General features: G+C 44.2%; 4 non-coding genes across 4 annotated transcripts; 1 reads left to right on the top strand and 3 right to left on the bottom strand.

The window, feature by feature from the left end:
• The first annotated feature begins 5466 nt into the window (after positions 1-5466).
• trnak-cuu (transfer RNA lysine (anticodon CUU)) lies at positions 5467-5539 on the top strand. The gene has a single exon. It is a non-coding gene; the product is annotated as a tRNA-Lys (tRNA).
• Positions 5540-8199: 2660 nt separating this feature from the next.
• trnav-aac (transfer RNA valine (anticodon AAC)) lies at positions 8200-8272 on the bottom strand. Its single transcript has one exon. It is a non-coding gene; the product is annotated as a tRNA-Val (tRNA).
• Positions 8273-8710: 438 nt separating this feature from the next.
• Positions 8711-8784, bottom strand: trnan-guu (transfer RNA asparagine (anticodon GUU)). Its single transcript has one exon. It is a non-coding gene; the product is annotated as a tRNA-Asn (tRNA).
• Positions 8785-15207: 6423 nt separating this feature from the next.
• trnav-cac (transfer RNA valine (anticodon CAC)) lies at positions 15208-15280 on the bottom strand. The gene has a single exon. It is a non-coding gene; the product is annotated as a tRNA-Val (tRNA).
• Between the last annotated feature and the right edge of the window lie 5014 nt (positions 15281-20294).

Genomic DNA, 20294 nt, shown 5'->3' with positions numbered 1-20294 from the left:
TTTCTCCACCAGTGTTACCGTCTCACAGAGACACTCGCCCTGAATCTGTGAAAAGATTATGACCATGAACTGGGACTGGAGCCGAACACATCCCCAGTTACAGTGAGGCCCGGCCCGGACATCTCATTCTCTCTATTTTATATCAGACAGTATCCCACTTTCAGGTCCAGCAACAGAGGGAGAGAGAGAGAGAGAGACAGTATCAGTCTTACACTTCCGATCTGTGTCCAAATCACGCTCAATAGCAGTATCCACCTTCATATACAGCACCATAGAGAGAGAGGGAGGCAGACACGGTGAGAGAGACAGAGAGAGCGGTGAGACACAGTGACAGACAGACGTTAATAGTATTAGATCCAGACTTACCGGGAAAGTGCCGTTTTATCCAGAAAGATCGCGTTGGAGAGACAGAAGATGCAATCTCATCTCTCACTGATATTGTACAAGGGTCAGAAACACTATTAATCCCACACCCAGGGACAGTACAGAGAGGGACAGAAACAATGGGTCACATTTAACCCTCTAATGCCTGTTGTACTATCTGCAGTTTTACAGCTCAGGGCTGTTCGATATTACTCTCAGTGACCTACAGTTTCACTCCGGTTAAATTAATCTGCGACTGTTGCTGCCTGATATTAACCCTACACGGTCCCAGCAAATACACCGACTCCCACTTTCCTCCCATGTTTCTCCAGGATTGGTTTGAGAAATCCTCTCTCAGTCACACATTATAGGGGCCATTAATGAAGAGAATCCATTGGCTGATTTCACAGCCGCTCACTTTATCTCTGAAAGGCATTTCCCATCAAAAGACTCCGAGAGAAACAGCAGGGATGGAAACATCTAGTTTAATAGTTGGAGATTGTAAAGTCAGTCTGGATTCCAGCGTTAGGCACTGGTGGAATCCCATCTGTTTCCCATTCTGGTGCCTGTTCCTGCACTGCCTGTGGACCCCATTCCCTCTGACATTTCCCCCAGACCCAATTCCTTTGCTCAGACTCGGAAAAATTCCAATTGGGGAAAGTTTCCATCGATTTTTGGATTGGGAATTGTGGGCGCCATTCCCTCAGTGAGCGGAAGAAGATGGTTTAAAACAGTCGGGAATGGAGAGATCACGGCCCCCGGGGGAAGGGAGCAAAGAGCAGCCTCGTTACAGCAGATCATCGCTTCGGGACCGTGTCCGCAGATGGGCTCAGAGATCGGCATTGAGTCCGGGGGAAGTTCAGGGGCAGTCCGGGGGCTGTTTGTAAGAGGCGGGGTGGATCAGGAACTGGTCCCGGAACATGGAGTGAGAGGGGGGAAGGGAGAGGTCATTCTCGGGCTGTGTGTGTACAGGGTGTGTCCAGGGGAAGGGAGAGAGAATGGGAAGGACCTGCTATTAAAATCATTGCTGCTTTCTCTCCCCAAACCAGTAGTGAATGGTCCTGGTTTAGTTCCAGCCTCACCCTGTTTATTGTTATTGGACAGTGAAGAGTGGAAACAGAGCCGGACAGTAACGATGTGGGGAGTTATACAAAGAGCATCTATTGCAGGCATCAGGTGAGAAGTGTGAAGGGCACATTTTAAACAGCGGCTGTTTGGTTTCGGTTGAACGGTTAGTCCCATGGGAGAGGAGATTAGAAACCTGACCTGTACAAAGGTCCCTCCCCCATCGGGTAGTCCCATTCATGGATCAGTGCAGGGGTTGGGCCGTGTCTGGATGTCATTAACTTGTTGTAAAACAGCCCAACACACCTGGTATGCAGAAGCTGAGTGCTGCAGTGCTGCAGTGGAGTCAGACACTGACACTGTTTGTATCACTGGATTTCATTTGTGGATATTCAAAATGATCATTAACAGAGATATTAAACTGATCACTTCTGTCTTTACTCCCTCACATGTTCCTGAGTAACAAGAGATCATTTTCTTTCTCCAGGCAAACCCTTGAACGATCCAGAATAAATGTGATGCTTCCTCCACCCGAGGCAGAAGGAACAGTACAGCCAGCTCCTTCTCACACACAGTAAGTATATTATCACTCACAGAGCACAGAGACACAGACAGGTCATCAGTTCCACAGTCTCAGACAGCAGGAGTAGTCAGTCCCACAATGATCACAATTTCCAGAGACACATTTTCAATCCAACAGTCAAGCAGAGTAGGTGAGGCAGACACTGTTCCATTTCCCCCTAACTCAGTCCCGCTGACAGGTAGATACAAAAATCCCAGTCCAAAATCACACTCTCAGAGTGAAAGGCACTGTGTCAATCTCACAATAGAGCAACATTAGCTACGAATTAAATACCAGATAGAAATAACACATGGTACCCGATTCAAAGGTACAGAATGAATCCCAATAATGTACCCCGAGATTCAAATTGAATACTAGCCCAGAACTCTCACACACATGACTTTAATACATGCAATATCCATTCGAAATGTGTATCATATGATACAAATTGCACACAAGTCCAAAACTCAGGCAGAGTATCAGATTGAGAAATATTGAAAGATAGTAAACCTGAGAGACAAATTAGATACCTGTTCAGAATGAACTCGTAGAATGAGATTTAAAGATAGAGTATCAATTCTATTAGTGCAGACTGAGATACACATTACATACCAGTCCAAAAATCTCATACAATATTAGACTGAAAGATACGGTATCAATTCCATTTCTACAGACTGATCTACACATTACATACCAATTCAAAAATGTCACCTTATCAGTTTTAAAGATACATTATCATCCACAACAGTACTCACAGAGATACAGATTTAATAGTACTCCAAAAAGCGCACAAATAATCTGGTTAAAACCTCCAGCATCAAATCCGAAAGTATGTCCATATTTACCAATTAAACAAGGAGTAAAACTATTTAAACATTGAGATATAAAAGCTGCAATATTGAACACCATAATTTAATCTGAGAGAATAATTACGTACAGATACAGAATGAATCTCACATTCAGAGACAGTACCAGAGACACACAGACACAGAATGACTCCAACTCTCACAGATGCAGAACGAATCCCAAACTCACATACAGTACAAGAGACTGACAGACACACAGTTAATCCCACACTCACACACAGTGCCAGAGACTGACAGGTACAGTATGAATCCCACACTAACATGCAGTATGAGTAACTGCATATATAGGATGAATTCAACTCCCACATACAGTACTGGAGACTGTATATACAGAATGAATCCCACAATCACATGCAGTATGAGTAACTGCATATATAGGATGAATTCAACTCCCACATACAGTACTTGAGACTGTATATACAGAATGAGTCCCACAGTCACATGGAGTACCAGAGACTGACAGATACCGAAAGAATCCCACACTAACACACAGTTTTATATAAAGAATTAATCACAAACTCTCACACACACTGCTGACAAGATACAGAATCAATTCCAAACTCACACACAGTATCAGAGAGTGACAAGATACAGAATGAATCCCACATTCACACACAGTACCAGAGACTGACAGATACAGAATAAATCCCACACTCACACACAGTACCAGAGACTGACAGATACAGAATGAATCCCACACTCACACACAGTACCAGAGACTGACAGATACAGAATGAATCCCACACTCACACACAGTACCAGAGACTGACAGATACAGAATGAATCCCACACTCACACACAGTACCAGAGACTGACAAATACAGAATGAATCCCACACTCACACACAGCACCAGAGTCTGACAGATACAGAATGAATCCCACATTCACACACAGTACCAGAGACTGACAAATACAGAATGAATCCCACACTCACACACAGTACCAGAGACTGACAGATACAGAATGAATCCCACACTCACACACAGTACCAGAGACTGACAGATACAGAATAAATCCCACACTCACACACAGTACCAGAGACTGACAGATACAGAATGAATCCCACACTCACACACAGTACCAGAGACTGACAGATACAGAATGAATCCCACACTCACACAGTACCAGAGACTGACAGATACAGAATGAATCCCACACTCACACACAGTACCAGAGACTGACAGATACAGAATGAATCCCACACTCACACACAGTACCAGAGACTGACAGATACAGAATGAATCCCACACTCACACACAGTACCAGAGACTGACAGATACAGAATGAATCCCACACTCACACACAGTACCAGAGACTGACAGATACAGAATGAATCCCACACTCACACACAGTGCCAGAGACTGACAGATACAGAATGAATCCCACACTCACACACAGCTCCAGAGACTGACAGATACAGAATGAATCCCACACTCACACACAGTACCAGAGACTGACAGATACAGAATGAATCCCACACTCACACACAGCTCCAGAGACTGACAGATACAGAATGAATCCCACATTCACACACAGTACCAGAGACTGACAGATACAGAATGAATCCCACACTCACACACAGTACCAGAGACTGACAGATACAGAATGAATCCCACACTCACACACAGTACCAGAGACTGACAGATACAGAATAAATCCCACACTCACACAGTACCAGAGACTGACAGATACAGAATGAATCCCACACTCACACACAGTGCCAGAGACTGTCGCAGCATGAAATGGTCCTTATCAAAGTCACAAATGATACCCTAAGTGACTACCACCATGATAAACTATCCCTCCTCATCCTTCTCAAATACAATATCTCACCGTGCTGTTATGCTGTTAGACTAGTTTCCTCTCTCTGCTCTTATTTGGAATGTGTTGCTTTTCTGTCTGACAACACTTGGTATCATCGTATTATGTTAGTCCACAAGAGGAGATCATTCGGCCCATCGTGCCTGTGCTGGGTCAAACACACGTATTCGTTCAAAATTCATTCAGAGATAGATTGAGTGCTTTGTTATCAGAAAATTGCCTGAACCCCGACAGTCTACAGTTTTCCTCCTCGCTATCAACGACACGGTCAATTTTTGTGTCACCGGCAAATTTCTTAATCATGCCCCCGACGTTTAAGTCCAAATTGTTAATGTATACCACAAAAAGCATAGGACCAAGTACGGAGCCCTGCAGCACCCAACTGGAAACAGTCTTCCAGCCACAAAAAACACCCGTCGACCATTACCCTTTGCTTCCTGCCACTGAGCCAATTTTGGCTCCAATAAGCCACATTCCCTTGGATCCTATGGGCCTTTACTTTTTTGACCAATCTGCCATGTGGGAATTTTTCAAAAGCCTTGCGAAAATCCATGTCGACTGCATCAATTGCGCTACCCTCATCGATCCTCCTTGTCACCTCCTCGAAAAATTCAATCAGGTTAGTCAGACACGACCTCCACTTAAAAAATCCATGCTGACTGTCCTTGATTCGTCCGTGCCTTTCGGAGTGACAGTTGATCCTGTCACTCAGAATTGATTCCAATAATTTGAAATGGAGTCTTTCTCCTGCTTGCTGCAATAATAGATAAGGCGGTGATGTACCATCAGGCCCGGCTAGCTCAGTCGGTAGAGCATGAGACTCTTAATCTCAGGGTCGTGGGTTCGAGCCCCACGTTGGGCGAGTATCATTTAAAACTTTTATGTTGCGTTCACTGGCCAACGGTGCAGAATTGATGCATAATGAAACGTTAAATTTGTAGTCAGGATGGCCGAGCGGTCTTAGGCGCTGCGTTCAGGTCGCAATCTCTTCCGGTCGGCGTGGGTTCGAATCCCTCTTCTGACATTGCTTATTTTTACGAAGTCGTGAAAATATTTTATTTGTGGATTGGGCTGCAGCTGATTTTTAGACCAAGTTGATTTGCTCCTCCCACAAAAGCAACTGGCTTTTTCATGGAAATGTGACTTGAGAAGTTTCAAACGGTGATATGTTTGACATATTAATGACCTGGACAAAGAAATAGAACAGCAGTGGGAAACATTTAAAACGGTGATAAATAGAGTCCAGGAGAAATATATCCCACTAAAAAGCAAGAACAAACTAGCCAGAAATGACACACCAGGGATGAATAAAGAAACAAGGGCAAAATTTAAACTGAAGAAAAGGGCACACACTAGCCAATAAAGGAGAGAGGGGAATGTGATAAGACTGGGAAAGAAGTCTGAAGATCTATTGGAAAGGCAAAAAAGGAATATCAAAAAAAGCAAAGTATTCGAGACACATCAACAGCCAAAGAAAATTTAGGATAGGAATATTTGCACGAAGTGATTTTTAGGTAGTCGCCTTTAAATGTTTCAAAGGCGACTGCGAATTTATGATCGTCTGGCCATTTCACCAGCCGTGTTGAAAACAAAACATGTCTCTTAAGGGGAGTCTATAACGAGGGGGCATAGATTTAAGGTGAGAGGGGAGAGATACAAAAGGGTCCAGAGGGGCAATTTTTTCACTCAAAGGGTGGTGAGTGTCTGGAACGAGCTGCCAGAGGCAGTAGTAGAGGCGGGTACAATTTTGTCTTTTAAAAAGCATTTGGACAGTTACATGGGTAAGATGGGTATAGAGGGATATGGGCCAAGTGCAGGCAATTGGGACTAGCTTAGTGGTATAAACTGGGCGACATGGACATGTTGGGCCGAAGGGCCTGTTTCCATGTTGTAACTTCTATGATTCTATGATTCTATGATAATAGGGCCACTAAGGGAGACACACGACAAACTCACAGGCAATGACAGCGAAATGGCAGAAATATTAAATAATCACTTTGCTTCAGTATTTACCAGGGAGACTGGTATTGTGGGCATGACAGTAGAAGAAGAGATCAAAAAGATATGTAAAGACATTTAAGATCGAAAGGGGGGAGATAATTGATAAACTAATCAATCTTAGAGAGGAAATTTCCTGTTAGGTGCCTAACCAGAGTTTCAAACCGCTCAGCCACGCTAATTTCCGTATTACTGTTCAGGAGCTTATTTCACAGGGACACGATTACTGCGCTCCATTTAGGGAGGCTCAGTGAAAGGCGGAAATTGATCTATTAATAGAATCATAGAATAAGATAGCACCATTCAGCCCATCGTGCCAGTGCCAGCTCTCTGAAAGAGCTGTCCAGTTCGTCCCACTCGCCTGCTGTTTCCCCATAACCCTGAAAAAGTTTGATCCAAGCGTTTATCCAATTCCCTTTTGAAAACTGTGAGTTGAGAAAAACAATATTGAAAGGGGTGCTGGGGTCTCTGCAGCGTCGATGTAGAGTGTGTGATGATTGAAGTTATCAAGATGGTTGCTTTACACATGGTATGATGTGCAATCATCCTGAAATATCTTCAATATGCAATACAAATTGAATTGCAAACCTGACGGACAAACACTGGAAAACAAGTCACGAGTGAACGCAAATCATCTCGGACCCGTTTTTAGCCTCACGGCACTTCAAATAAAGTGAAATAACTTTGCATTGAAAAGATTTGGAACTTGCATCTATGCCTTTATCTGTTCCATTTCTTAAAGTTGCTGGTGTCTGATGATGTACACGCCTCTGTTCACTCCATTGAACAAGAAAGGAGGTGTTTGACGTTGACGGGACCTGTTGGTTCTGAGCTCATCCTTTGCATTGAGTGGGTTCGCGTCCTTTAAACGGCGTCAACTTTAGCCCAGCGGTGAACTTCGCAACAAACAAGTTCATCACCGTCTCACCGCGGGCACTGACTGACACGTTTATCGTTATTTCTTTCAGACCGAAATAAATAGGAACCGTGATTTTAAATTTGCACGAAGTGATTTTTAGGTAGTCGCCTTTAAATGTTTCAAAGGCGACTGCGAATTTATGATCGTCTGGCCATTTCACCAGCCGTGTTGAAAACAAAACATGTCTCTAACTTTCGCGTCTTTTTTCGAAAGGCAAAAAACATATTTCCCGTGACCTCTGAAGGATGGACAAGTACATTTCAGAAAGCTGAATCAAGTTCACCAGCCTTTTAATCCGGAGTCAGACCTTTGCGCCACGCACTCTGAAGACAGGCTCCTGGATGTTATTATATTTTTTGAATGTTTCTCAAACACCGTTTCATATATTGGTTGAATGGATGAGGCTGATCAAATCTCCGCCAGATCCCACCGGTAATGAGACAGCATTGGAAGCAGCCTTCACCCCCAATATCACGCTGGCATTCATCGCCTGCTCTCAGCGGACTGCATTAACAGGGCTTGGAGAGATGGACTTTGTTCACATTTAATCAGCAATGTGAATCGTTCAATATTTAATCATTTTTAATGGGGACAACGTTTCAAAATATTTCCGCCCGGTTTCGAACCGGGGACTTTTCGCGTGTTAGGCGAACGTGATAACCACTACACTACGGAAACCTGACACCTCCAACCTCGTGATAGGGATATAACCCCTCAGCCAAACTAATTTCCGTATTACCGTCCAGGAGCTCATTTCACAGGGATACATTTACTGCGCTGTATTTCGGAAGGCTGCAGAGAAGGATCGGTGGCAATGGTCAGGCAGGGAATCTCAGAGCATCGCGCCCACACAAACATTTCACTGTTTTTTTCATGTGCCTGATATCCGACCGCAGTGTAAATTATGGCGAATCAGGCATGCTCAGATGACATTGTTCACAGAGTGTTTTCTTGCAGCCAAATCACACATTAGAAAACTTGAAATGAGATGAAGAGATCGGAGCCATTTAAAGTGCTCCCAGTTGCTGCTGATCAGGAATTGAAACATGGCATCGGCTTCAGTGCGATCAGAATGAGGCAATGAATCCAAAAGTGGGACGAAAAAGGTGCAATTTTCATCCCTGGGTGGGCTCGAACCACCAACCTTTCGGTTAACAGCCGAACGCGCTAACCGATTGCGCCACAGAGACCGTCTGGTCCTTTTTCTTGCAAGATACACTAAAGCAGCGTGTCACCGAGCCAAAGTTACATGTTGCAGCCACAGAAATGCAATTGTCCACTATCAGTGTTACTTTTCCAGAAATAAAAGATGGGACATTGTTTGTGGAAACATGGGAACGGTCTGGTCTCGCTCACAGCATCGATATCACCGACAACCAGCTCTCCTGCAACCGGCGCGCCCACCGGTGCTTTGTCTGTTTGTTAGTTGCACTGTGGGAGATCCTTCGCCACACTGACTGCAGCGGTTTAAAAAGCCGGCTCACCACCACCTTCTCAAGGGCTTTTTGGGATGGGCAATAAATGCCGGCCTCGCCAGCGACGCCCACATCCCATGAACGAATAAAAAGAAAATATTCTGAGCGTCCTGATGCTGATGTCAGGTTTTGATCCCTGATCTGCAGTAACTGGGAGCTGAAATATTAATTGTACCGAATGCAAACACTCCCTGATATATTTAACACTCTTACATGCCTTCCCTGCTGGCCTCGTCGTTCGGCTTCGGTGTTTTCATCACGGCGGCCTGGGTTGGGAATATGCTGTTACAAAAAAGAATTGCCAATTTTGTCGAATCACAGCAAACTTACGGCACAAAAGCAAGCCATTCGGCCCATCCTGTCCGCACCGGCCGGAAATGAGCTACCCAGCCGAATGCCACTTTCCAGCACTCGGTCTTTAACCTTGTAGGTTACGCCACTTCAAGTGCATATCCAAGTATTTTTTTAAATGTCACGAGGGATTCTGCCTCGACCACCCAGTCAGGCAGTGAGTTCCAGACCCCTACCACCCTCTGGGTGAAAAAAATTCTCCTCAGCTCCCCTTAAATCCTTCCACCAATCATTTAAAATCTATGCCTCCAAGTTATTAACCTCCCTGCTAAGGTAAATAGGTCCTTCGCCTCCACTCTGTCTGGGCCCTTCATAATTTTGTACACCTCAATTAAATCACCACTCAGCCTCCTCTGTTCCAAAGAAAACAACCCCTGACTATCCAATCTTTCCTCACAGCCAAAATTCTCCAGCCATGGCAACCTCCTCGTAAATCTCCTCTGTACTCTCTCTAGTGCAATCGCAGCTTTTTTGACCAGTCTGTCATTTGGGACCTTGTAAAAGCCTTGCTAAAATCCATGTAGACGACATCAAAGTACTCCAGGTGTGTTCTCACCAAAGCCCTATTTAATTGCAGCAAGACTTCCTTACTCTTATACTCCAACCTCCTTTCAAAAAGGGCAACATACCATTTTTCTTCCTAATTGATTGCTGTTCCTGCATGTTAACTTTCTGTGATTTGTTTACAAGTTCACCAAACTCCCTCTGAATACCGACATTTATTGGACTCTCACCTTTTAAAAAATATTCTGCTTTTCTATTCTTCCTACCAAAGTGGACAATTTCACATTTTCCCACTTTATCCTCCAACTGCCACCTTCTTACCCAATCACTTAACCTGTCCACCTCCCTTTGCGTCCTCCTCACGGCTTACTTTCCAACCGACCTTTGTATCATCAGCAAACTTAGATACATTGCACTCGGTCCCCTCATCTCAGTCATTAATATAGATTGTAAACAGCAATTGCAACTTAAATTGTCCGCCCAGGATCGAAAGCAGGGCCGTTCGCGTGTAAAGCGAACTGGTAACCGCTGCTGACTTATACTGGGCAGAGGGGAACTGACCAGTCACCTCTCTCTGCTCTGATTGGGACATTTTTACTTCTCTTTAAACAACATCTCTCCTGTCCCACACTAAAATCATGGACCAGAATCATAGACTATTACAGCACAGAAGGAGGCCATTCGGCCGTGTTGCCGTGCCTACTCTTTGAAAGAGCTGTCCAATTTAGTCCAAAAAACCCAGCCTTTTCCCCGTAACCTTGCAAATCAGTTCTCTTCAAGTACCTGTCCAATTGCCTTTTGAAAGTTCCTATGAAAGCTGCTTCCACCACCCTTTCAGGGAGTGGCTACCAGATCGGAACAACCCTCTGTGTGAAAAAAAAAATCTCCTCATTTCCCCTCTAGTCCTAAAAGCTCACAATCCTTCTCCACGGATGCCTTTTTACAAACATTTCATTCATCAAAACCAAACAAGATACTCTGGAAAATGTCTTCATTTTCAAGTAATTAATGTTCCGAAGGAGCTCCCTAATTTCCCTCCCCTTTATGAATCAGATCATTCTCATCCGGATCTTTTTCCACATGAACCGGCCTCCCCTCCCAGGGGCTGAGTTCAGAATCTTCGAAGGATACAGCTCAGAAGCAGGCCATTCGGGCCATCGCGCCCGTGCCTTATCCAACAAACCATGTACCAGATTCTCCTGAATTCCAGGGTGTGGAACGAAAGCGAACAACAAAAGCCCTGACATTCGACCGTGGAGGTACAGGCAATTCTGTGACAAACCGGTTTGTCTTTTTCCCGGTTTTTCCCTGTCTATCTGACTGCGTTTATCTCTGTGCGTGTGGAGCTGCAGGCTGATTTTGAATTCATAAGTGTGTTTGTGTATGTTTCGTGCAATAAATAAATGAGTGAATCAGACGCTTCTCTCCCTGACACTGGGGAACTAGTGAGGCAGAATTCAGAGCAGGGTTCTGTTTATTGTGAAAAAGGGAATGCAATATGAATTCCGGAATTATTCAGAATTCTACCAGCGCTAAAACCAAATGCGACCCCCGCCGTGATTTAAATACGCAGCTTTCTGATTTAGATTCAGACGCGCTAACGTTGCGCTACGAGGTCTGATGGTAGCGATCGGGTTATTTACCTTTATGAAAGTTTCTCATGCACCATTTCATTTATTTCAGATTTCCAAATCCCCGCCCACTCCCACCGGGTATCAGGCAGCCACAGAAGCTGCCTTCACCTGTCCGCGGCAGCACGACTGCAGCAAATCCAATGACACACACCCGGAACCCAGAATCATCACATCACAGGAAAGGAACTGCTCAAAATACATAACAGGACGGGCAGCATCTGAAAAAACGCTGAGACTTTCGGTGTTTGGACTTTGTTCAGGACTGCTAACAGGACGGTGTGAAAATTTAAACTATGGATGTGTATAAATGGATGTCATGCTTCTTGATAAATTGAGTGTTTAAGTTATGTGTGCCATTTATAAATTTATTTTGATTATTTTTACAATATGATATATCTTGTTATAAATATATATGATTGCACCTGTGACACTTATAAATACATTTGGGTGTAACTGCTTGGTGGTTATCATTATATCTCTGTGTATCTGTGTTATGTATTTGTGTGTAATGAAAAGTAAGACATGGAGAAATAAATATCCAGAAAATACATTTACAATATATACCCCACAAAAAAAGGAATAACTAAAAGATATATCTAAATAGATTTGTAAGCAGCAGTCATGAAATGCATTTACATCTTACAAATCAGAAATATATTTTCAATCTAACACGGCTGCAGCCCAATATATTTATAACCATCTGTTGACAATGTATAAGTCGGGTTTATGGTTATCGAGTGGTTAGAATTCGGCGCTTTCAGCACTATGGCCCGGGTTTGATTCCCGGTCAGCGCATTTGTTTTTACAAAACAGTTCACTTAATTACGCAAAATTATACAAGTCTCTTAGATGATTCTTTCAATTACCATTAATAAACCCACAACTTTCTGGTTCACACTGAACGAAATGCTAACAAGTTTGCCGAGTAAATGTCGAAACGACGCGAACTTCTCTGACTTTCATCCCTTCTCATTTTACGCACTTTATTTTTGGAGTCTGCTTCAAAGTGTTCAGTGGTGATGAGACGAGGAATCTGGTGCAGCCGTTGTTGAATGTGAAAGGATTGCAGCCCAATTTACACGAGAGAAAGCTCGTGCCTGGAGGTTTGTGAGGAGCAAGTTCCAGCAAATTGTTTCTGTCCCGGGATTAAACCGGGAGTTTTTCGCGTGTGACGCCAACATGATAACCATTACACCACGAAAACAACTATTTAGTCCAGCCCAGGTCAGATGGAAGTGTTAAGGGAGAAAGTGAACTGCTGACTCCCACTTCTGGGGGATGTCCCAAAGCGCTTCATAGAGGTGTAATCAAAAACATGGAATCATGGAATCGCAGGAGTCCATTCGGCCCATCGTGCGTTGGCCAGCTCTTTAAAATAAATGGTGCAATTTTAAAGGGGGTGCAGGAACAGGGAGACCTGAGGGTATACGTACACAAATCTTTGAAGGTGGCAGGACAAGTTGAAGAGATTGTAAACGAAAACGTATTCGGAATCGTTGACTTTATTAATAGAGGCATAGAGTACAAAAGCAAGGAACTTATGCTGAACCTTTATAAATCACTGGTTAGACCCCAGCTGGCCATCACACAATTCTGCCCACCACACTTTAGGAAGGATGTCAAGGCCTTGGAGAGGGTGCAGAGGTGATTTACTAGAATGGTGCCAGGGATGAGGGATTGCAGTGAGGTGGAGAGACTGGAGAAGCTGGGGTTGTTCTCCTTAGAGCAGAGACGGTTAAGGGGAGATTTAACAGGGGTCTTCAAAATCATGAACGGTTTTGATAGAATAAATAAGGAGAAACTATTTCCAGTGCCAGAAAGAATGGTAACCAGAGGACACAGATTTAAGGTAATTGGAAACAGAGGTGAGATGAGGAGAATGTTATTATGCAGCGAGTTGTCATGATCTGGAATGCACTGCCTGAAAGGTTGGTGGAAACAGATTCAATAATAACATTCAAAGGGGAACTGGATAAATACTTGAAGGGGAAAATTTTGCAGGGCTATGGGGAAAGGGAAGGGGAGCGGGTCTAATTGGATAGCTCTTTCAAAGAGTTGGCGCAGGCACGATGGACTGAATGGCCTCCTTCTGTGATGTTTCCATGCTGTGATTCTATGTTATGGAGGATTGTCTGATGCAGTGGATATTCGGGGCAGAGGAACAAGTGGGGATTGAACTCGACGGCAAGTGTATACAGTTCGTTCAAAGGGCTGAAGCCGATGGTTTCATTCTTCCCGTCGTTTAGCAGCAGGAAATTACTCGGCCATGCAGGCGACTTTTTTGTCTTCATTCATGGGATGTGGGTGTCAATGGCAAGGTCAGCATTTATTGCCCATCCCTAATTGCTCTTGAGAAGGTGCTGGTGAGTCGCCTTCGTGAACTGCACCTTTCATTGACTGTGTCATTGACATTTTCTGGATAGAGAGAAACTATTTCCGCTGGTTGGGGATTCTAGGACTTGGGGGCACAGTCCAAAAATTAGAGCTACATCTTTCAGGAGTGAGATTTGAAAACATTTCCACACACAAAGGATGGAACAAGTTTGGAACTCTCTTTCCCTAACGGCAATTGATGTTTGCTTAATTGCAAATTTTAAATCTGAGATCGATAGCTTTTTGCCAAAAGAACGTATGAAGGGATAAGGGCCAAAGGCAGGTATATGGAGTTCGATCACAGTTCAGCCATGATCTTATCAAATGGCGGAGCGGACTCGAGGGGCTGAATGGCCTCCTCTAATTCCGATGGTACATTTCCCCAAGTGTCTGCTCTCTCCATAGTTGCGACCTTGTGTTTAAAGCATATTTTCGTTTAAAGGTTGGTTTAGGGATGAGCCGGTGGGCGTCAAAACGTGCCGTGGATCGAGACCGGGTTGGTTATTGCGGGAAGAGCAAATCAACTGGGCCGAAAAATCAACTGCAGCTCAAGCAAGAAATAAAATAGGAGTTAAAGTAACCAATGTCGGAAGTGGGAAGGAGACTGCGACCTGAAAGCAGTGCCTTAGACCGCTCGGCCATCCTGACGGATAAATAGCACTTTGCCTCGCCACCCTTTCCACATTGAGACCCCCCCGGAGAAAGGTTCATTCACTCGAGTGCTTGGTGATATAAATGCTGCTGGAAAGGCTCGGTGAGCGGGATGCCACCTCCCCGGGTTTTCCTGAGCCTATTGTACTTTATTCCTATTTAATGACGGGAATATTCGCAATCAGTAGCCAAAAAGGATTAAAAGCTGAATCACAGAGAAATGGAAATCCTCGTTAAATCTGATAATGCTGTAAGTAAAACTCGCTGGTGGTCCAGTGGTTAAGATTCGCCGCTTTTACCACTGCGGCCGGGGTGCGATTTCCAGCCAGAAGAGCAACTTTTGAACACTTGTTATATTAATCGCATGGAAGAAAAAAAAAATATTTTTGTTATTCACCATTAATTAACCGATAACGTTATTTTGCAGAATGAAAGGCCACTGAGGGATGTTGGAAAAGTTTAATAATGTCATTTGTGCGATGAACTTTTTATTCCTTCTCATTTTACACACTGTATTTTGAAGGGCTCCGTTTAAAATGTTCAGTGCTCGTGAGACCACGAATTTGTGTCGAACTGAACAAAACAGGCTCTTTCACAGAGGACAGAAAAATCTGCCCCAAAATAATGTTTCCGCCCGGGATCGAACCAGGAACCTTTCGCGTGTGAGGCGCACGTGATAACCACTACACTACGGAAACCTCTGATCTGCTTACCAGCCAGAAGTTAGAATGACTGTATTGATTCTCATTCATAACTATTCACTTGATCGAAGTTGCACAAGTCACAAAAGAAAAATGTTCATTTCAAAGTTATTAAACTCCCAAATGTGACCTGCCTTGTTTGGACAGGGGTTGACCCTGACGTCACAGCCTCAACAAAGCATTTTCTCAACATTTCCATTGGGAACAGGAGGAGGCCATTCAGCCCATTGAACTAGTTCCGCACTTCAATTAGATCAGAGATGATCTGAACCTCAAATCAATTTATCCGCCTTTGCTCGCTATCCCTCGATACCCTTACCCAACAAAAATCTATCGATCTCAGTCTTGAAAGCTTCAATTGACCCCCAGCATCCACAGCCTTTTGGGGGACAGAGTTCCAGACTTCTACTGCCCTTTGTGTAAAAAAGTGCTTCCTGATTTCGAACCTGAATAGCATGGTTCTAATTTTAAGATTATGTCCCCCTCGTTCTTGATTCCCCAGAGGAAATTGATTCTCTCTCTCTATTCTATCGAATAATTTGAACATGTTAAACACCTCGCTCAGACCGCCCCTCAATCTTCGATACTCGAGGGAAGACGAGCCCAATCTATGCAGCCTGTCCTCATAATTCAACCTTTTTAGCCCCGGTAACATTCTGGTGAATCTGCTCTGCAACCCCTCCAAGGCCAATCTATCCTTCCTGAGGTGCAGTGTCCAAAACTGAACGCAGTTACTCCAGACGCAGTCCAACCAGAGCTTTATATAACTGGAACATAACTTCCACTTCTTGATATTCCAGCCCCCTGAAATAAAGGCTAACGCTCCGTTAGCCTTTTAAATTATTTTTGGACCCGTCCGTTAGCTTTTACTGATTTATGTAAATGAACCTTTAATTCTCTCTGCTTCTCCACAGTTCCGAGCTTCTTACCATTTGGTAAATACCCTGACCATCGGTCCAAAGTGGATTACCCCGCATTGAACTCCATCTGCCATAGTTTCTCCCACTCACTTAATCTATCAATGTCCCTTTGCAACTTTTCACTCGCATCCACACTACTTACTGTACCACCCAACTTAGTGTCATCAGCAAACTTGGATATACGACTCTCTGTTCCTTCATCTAAGTCATTGATAAATATGGTGACAAGCTGAGACCCCAGTTACAGATCCCTGGGGGACACCACTCGTCGCATCCTGCCAATTGGAGTATGTACCCATTGTCCCTACTCTCTGTCTCCTATCTCCGAACCAATTCTCTACCCATGTCAATACATTGCCTCAAGATCCATGTGTTTTCATTTTTGCCAATAGTCTCATGTGTGGAACCTTATCAAATGCCTGCCGGAATTCCATATAAATAATATCATAGGAACATGGGGACAGGAGTAGGCCATTCAGCTCCTCGTTCCTGCTCCGCCATTTGAGAAGATCATGGCTGATCTGTGATCTAACTCCATATACCCGCCTTTGGCCCATATCCCTTAATACCTTTCATTGCCAAAAAGCTATCTATCTCAGATCTAAATTTAGCAACTGAGCTAGTATCAATTGCCGTTTGTAGAAGAGAGTTTCAAACTTCTACCACCCTTTGTGTGTAGAAATGTTTTCTAATCTCGCTCCTGAAAGGTCCGGCTCTAATTTTTAGACAAAATGGTGGCAAGTTCGCGGGACATCTTGGACAAAATGGCGGCAAGTCCTTCACGGCTGCTGCACAGGGAAAGCAGGAGGCCATACAGCCCATCAAGCCCGTTTCATCGTTACTGGAGGCCGATCATCCCCTCAAGCCTGTTACATAGAATCAAGAAGAGGCCATTCAGCCCATCGAGCCTGTTATACAGGAACTGAAGGCCATTCAGCCCTTCGAGCCTGTTATACAAGAACTAGACACCAATCAACCGTTCAACCCTGTCAGGTAGCAAAAGGAGGAGGCCATTCAGCCCCTGGAGCACCTTGCACCAGATCTGGTGGCCAATCAGCCCCTCAATCCTGTTACATAGGAACAGGAGGAGGCCACTCTGCCCCTCGAGCGTGTTAACGGGAACTGAAGGCCATCCAGCCCCTTGAGCCCATTACAACGGAACTGGAGGCCAGACAGACCCTCAAGCCTATGACATAGGAACAGGAGGAGGCTATTCAGCCCTTCGAGCCTGTTATACAGGAACTGGACGCTAACCAACCATTCAGGCCTGTCAGATATCAACAGGAGGAGGCCATTCAGCCCCGAGCCCATTACACCAGACCTGGAGGCCAATCAGCCCCTCAAGCCTGTTGCATAGGAACAGCAGCAGGCCATTCAGCCCCTCGAGCATGTTATACGGGAACTGAAGGCCATTCAGCACCTCGAGCCTATTACACTGGAATAGGACTCGGCCATTAAGCCCCTCGAGCTTGTTGCAATGGAACAGAAGGAGGACATTCAGTCCTTCTAGACTGTTATACAGGATCTGGACGCCTTTCAGCCCCTCACGCATGTTACATAGGAACAAGATGAGTCCATTCAGCCCCTCGAGCATGTTACATAGGAACAAGAGGAGTCCATTCAGCCACACGAGCCTGTTACACAGGAACAGGAGTGGACAATTCAGCTCCTCAACCTGTTCTGCCATTCAATTAGATCATGGCTGATCTGTATCTTAACTCCAACTACCCGCCTTGGTTCCTTAATCCTCAATAACCTTGCGGAACAAAAGTCTATCAATCTCCGTTTTGAAATTTCGGATTGACCCCAGCCTCAACAGACTTTTGTGGGAGAGAATTCCAGATTTCCACTACCCTTTTGTGAAGAAGAACTTCCTACCATCACCCCTGGGCGGCCGAGCTCTAATTTTAAGGTTATGCCCCTTTGTTCTAGACTCCCCCAACAGAGGAAGTAGTTTCTCTCTATCTACCCTATCAACTCCTTTCATCATCTTAAACACCTCAATTCAATCACACCTTAATCTTCTATATTCAGGGGAATACTAGCCTTGATAATTCAACCTGTCCTCATAATTTAACGCTTTTAGACCCATTATCATTCTGTTGCATCTGTGCTGCAGCCCTTCCAAGGCCAATATATCCTTCCTGAGGGTCAGTGCCCAGAACTGAATGCAGCCCTCCAGATGGGGTCTAACCAGAGCTCTGTACAGCTGGAACATAACTTCCACCCCTTTATATTCCAGCCCTCTTGAAATAAAGGCCGACATTCTATTAGCCTTGTTAATTATTTTTGCAAATGTCCACTAGCTTTTAATCATCTCTGCACTTGGACACCTAAATTTCTCTGCTCCCCCACAGTTCCGAGCTCCTCATCATTTAGAAAACTCTCTGATCTATCTTTCTTAGATCCGAAGTGGATGACCTCACATTTCCCGACATTGAACTCCATTTGCCACAGTTTTGCCCACTCATATAATCTCTCATTGTCCTGGGAATGCTTGGTGCTTTTGTTTGGTTGGAGAATGCTTTAAATCAGTTCATTATTTTAAAAAGATCACAATTGATTTTTATTTTGTACAGTTTGAACAAGACCATTATTACCCGATCAGTAAAATATCCGTGTTTTTCAGATAATGGAGACAGTTCAGATATATTTGCCTTTTTGTCTACTTTAATGAAGTGAAATTTTGCTGATTTAAAATCAGCAGTATTTCTTAGCTTGAAAAAGCATCTCCTCTGTGAGGTGAGGCTTCACTCTCAATGTCTCAGTGTTTCCGATTGTCCTGATATCAATGTAACACTTGAAGGGCTCCAGGTAATGAACAGTGAAACCCCTTCAGATTATCTCAGCCCACTCGTTCTATCCAGTGCCTAATAGTGCCTGCTCTTCAGAGGGTGACAGATTCACACTACACTGGAGCTTGTTTTAGACTTTAACTGACAAACAAATTGATGAAACAGTAAGAGAATAAACAGAATAGTAGCAGTAAGACAACAGTTTTACTGTAAAGCTCAACCAGATCATTATTGGAAAATAAAAAATAATAAATAATTCAAAATACCATACGAAACTGTGCCCGAACTTTCGAACATCCTGGTTCTTTGTTGTCTTTTTCGCACAAACTATGGAAACTGTCGACTTGATTAACATTCTCAGAGATTCCAAACAGACTCACCAGTTTGAAAAAGACAGGCTGATAAATGCCTTCAAAACAGTGACTGGGAGCCAGTCATTTTAAGCAATGGTCTGTTTAATTCAAAAGAAGCTGCCAATCAAAACTGTACGAGGAGAAATGACCCCGGAGGTTTGTATCTGAATCAAATGTTTGACTTTGTGAGTTCAGGCTGCCGTTGAGAGGTGCAGGCTGCCTTTCAGAGGTGCAAACCACTCACGCAATATCGGGGGCCCCCCTGCTGGTGAGAAGCCGCTGAACAGCACAGCCAGGCCTGACTGCTCGCAGGAATCCGATAAATCACCAGGCAGCACCAATCTCACGGACTGTCTGCATCTCAACGACCGGGTGCAGGTTAATCACGTGGAGGTTTATCGACCATCGCGCCCGGATTCGGGGGTTATCGAATTTAACCCCGTGCATATCTTTATATATATATATTACATAGAATACAGCACGGCACAGAAACAGGCCATTCGGCCCAACTGGGTAAATAAGTATCCCATCGAGTCCCCACAGTGTGACTAAGTGATTCCACACTGCACCCAGTGATGGTGCCCCATTGATCCACAGTGTCCCAGCGATCTAGTGCACCCACTGATCCCAAAGTGAACACAGAGTGACCCGGTGATCCAGCTGCACACCCACTGATAATGCCACAATGCTCCCTAAGTGATCCCAGTGATCCCACAGTGCACCCAGAGGTCCCAGTATCCCAGTTCACTGCATTTGTGTAAACGTTTGAGACTGTCTTTATATACAACAACTTGCGTGTATGAAATAACATGTCTATATACATATATATATAATATTTCTACATGTCTATATATATATATATATATGTACATATATAATATTTCTATATTACATAGAATGGGTAAAGTAGTTTCTCCTCTGACCCCATGAAGCTGAAACAAAA

The sequence above is a fragment of the Heptranchias perlo genome, unplaced genomic scaffold, assembly GCF_035084215.1.
Source record: "Heptranchias perlo isolate sHepPer1 unplaced genomic scaffold, sHepPer1.hap1 HAP1_SCAFFOLD_47, whole genome shotgun sequence".
NCBI classification, from domain to species: Eukaryota; Metazoa; Chordata; class Chondrichthyes; order Hexanchiformes; family Hexanchidae; genus Heptranchias; species Heptranchias perlo.
The sequence above is the reverse complement of the archived record's forward strand: the minus strand, read 5'-3'. Positions and strand labels throughout refer to the sequence as shown.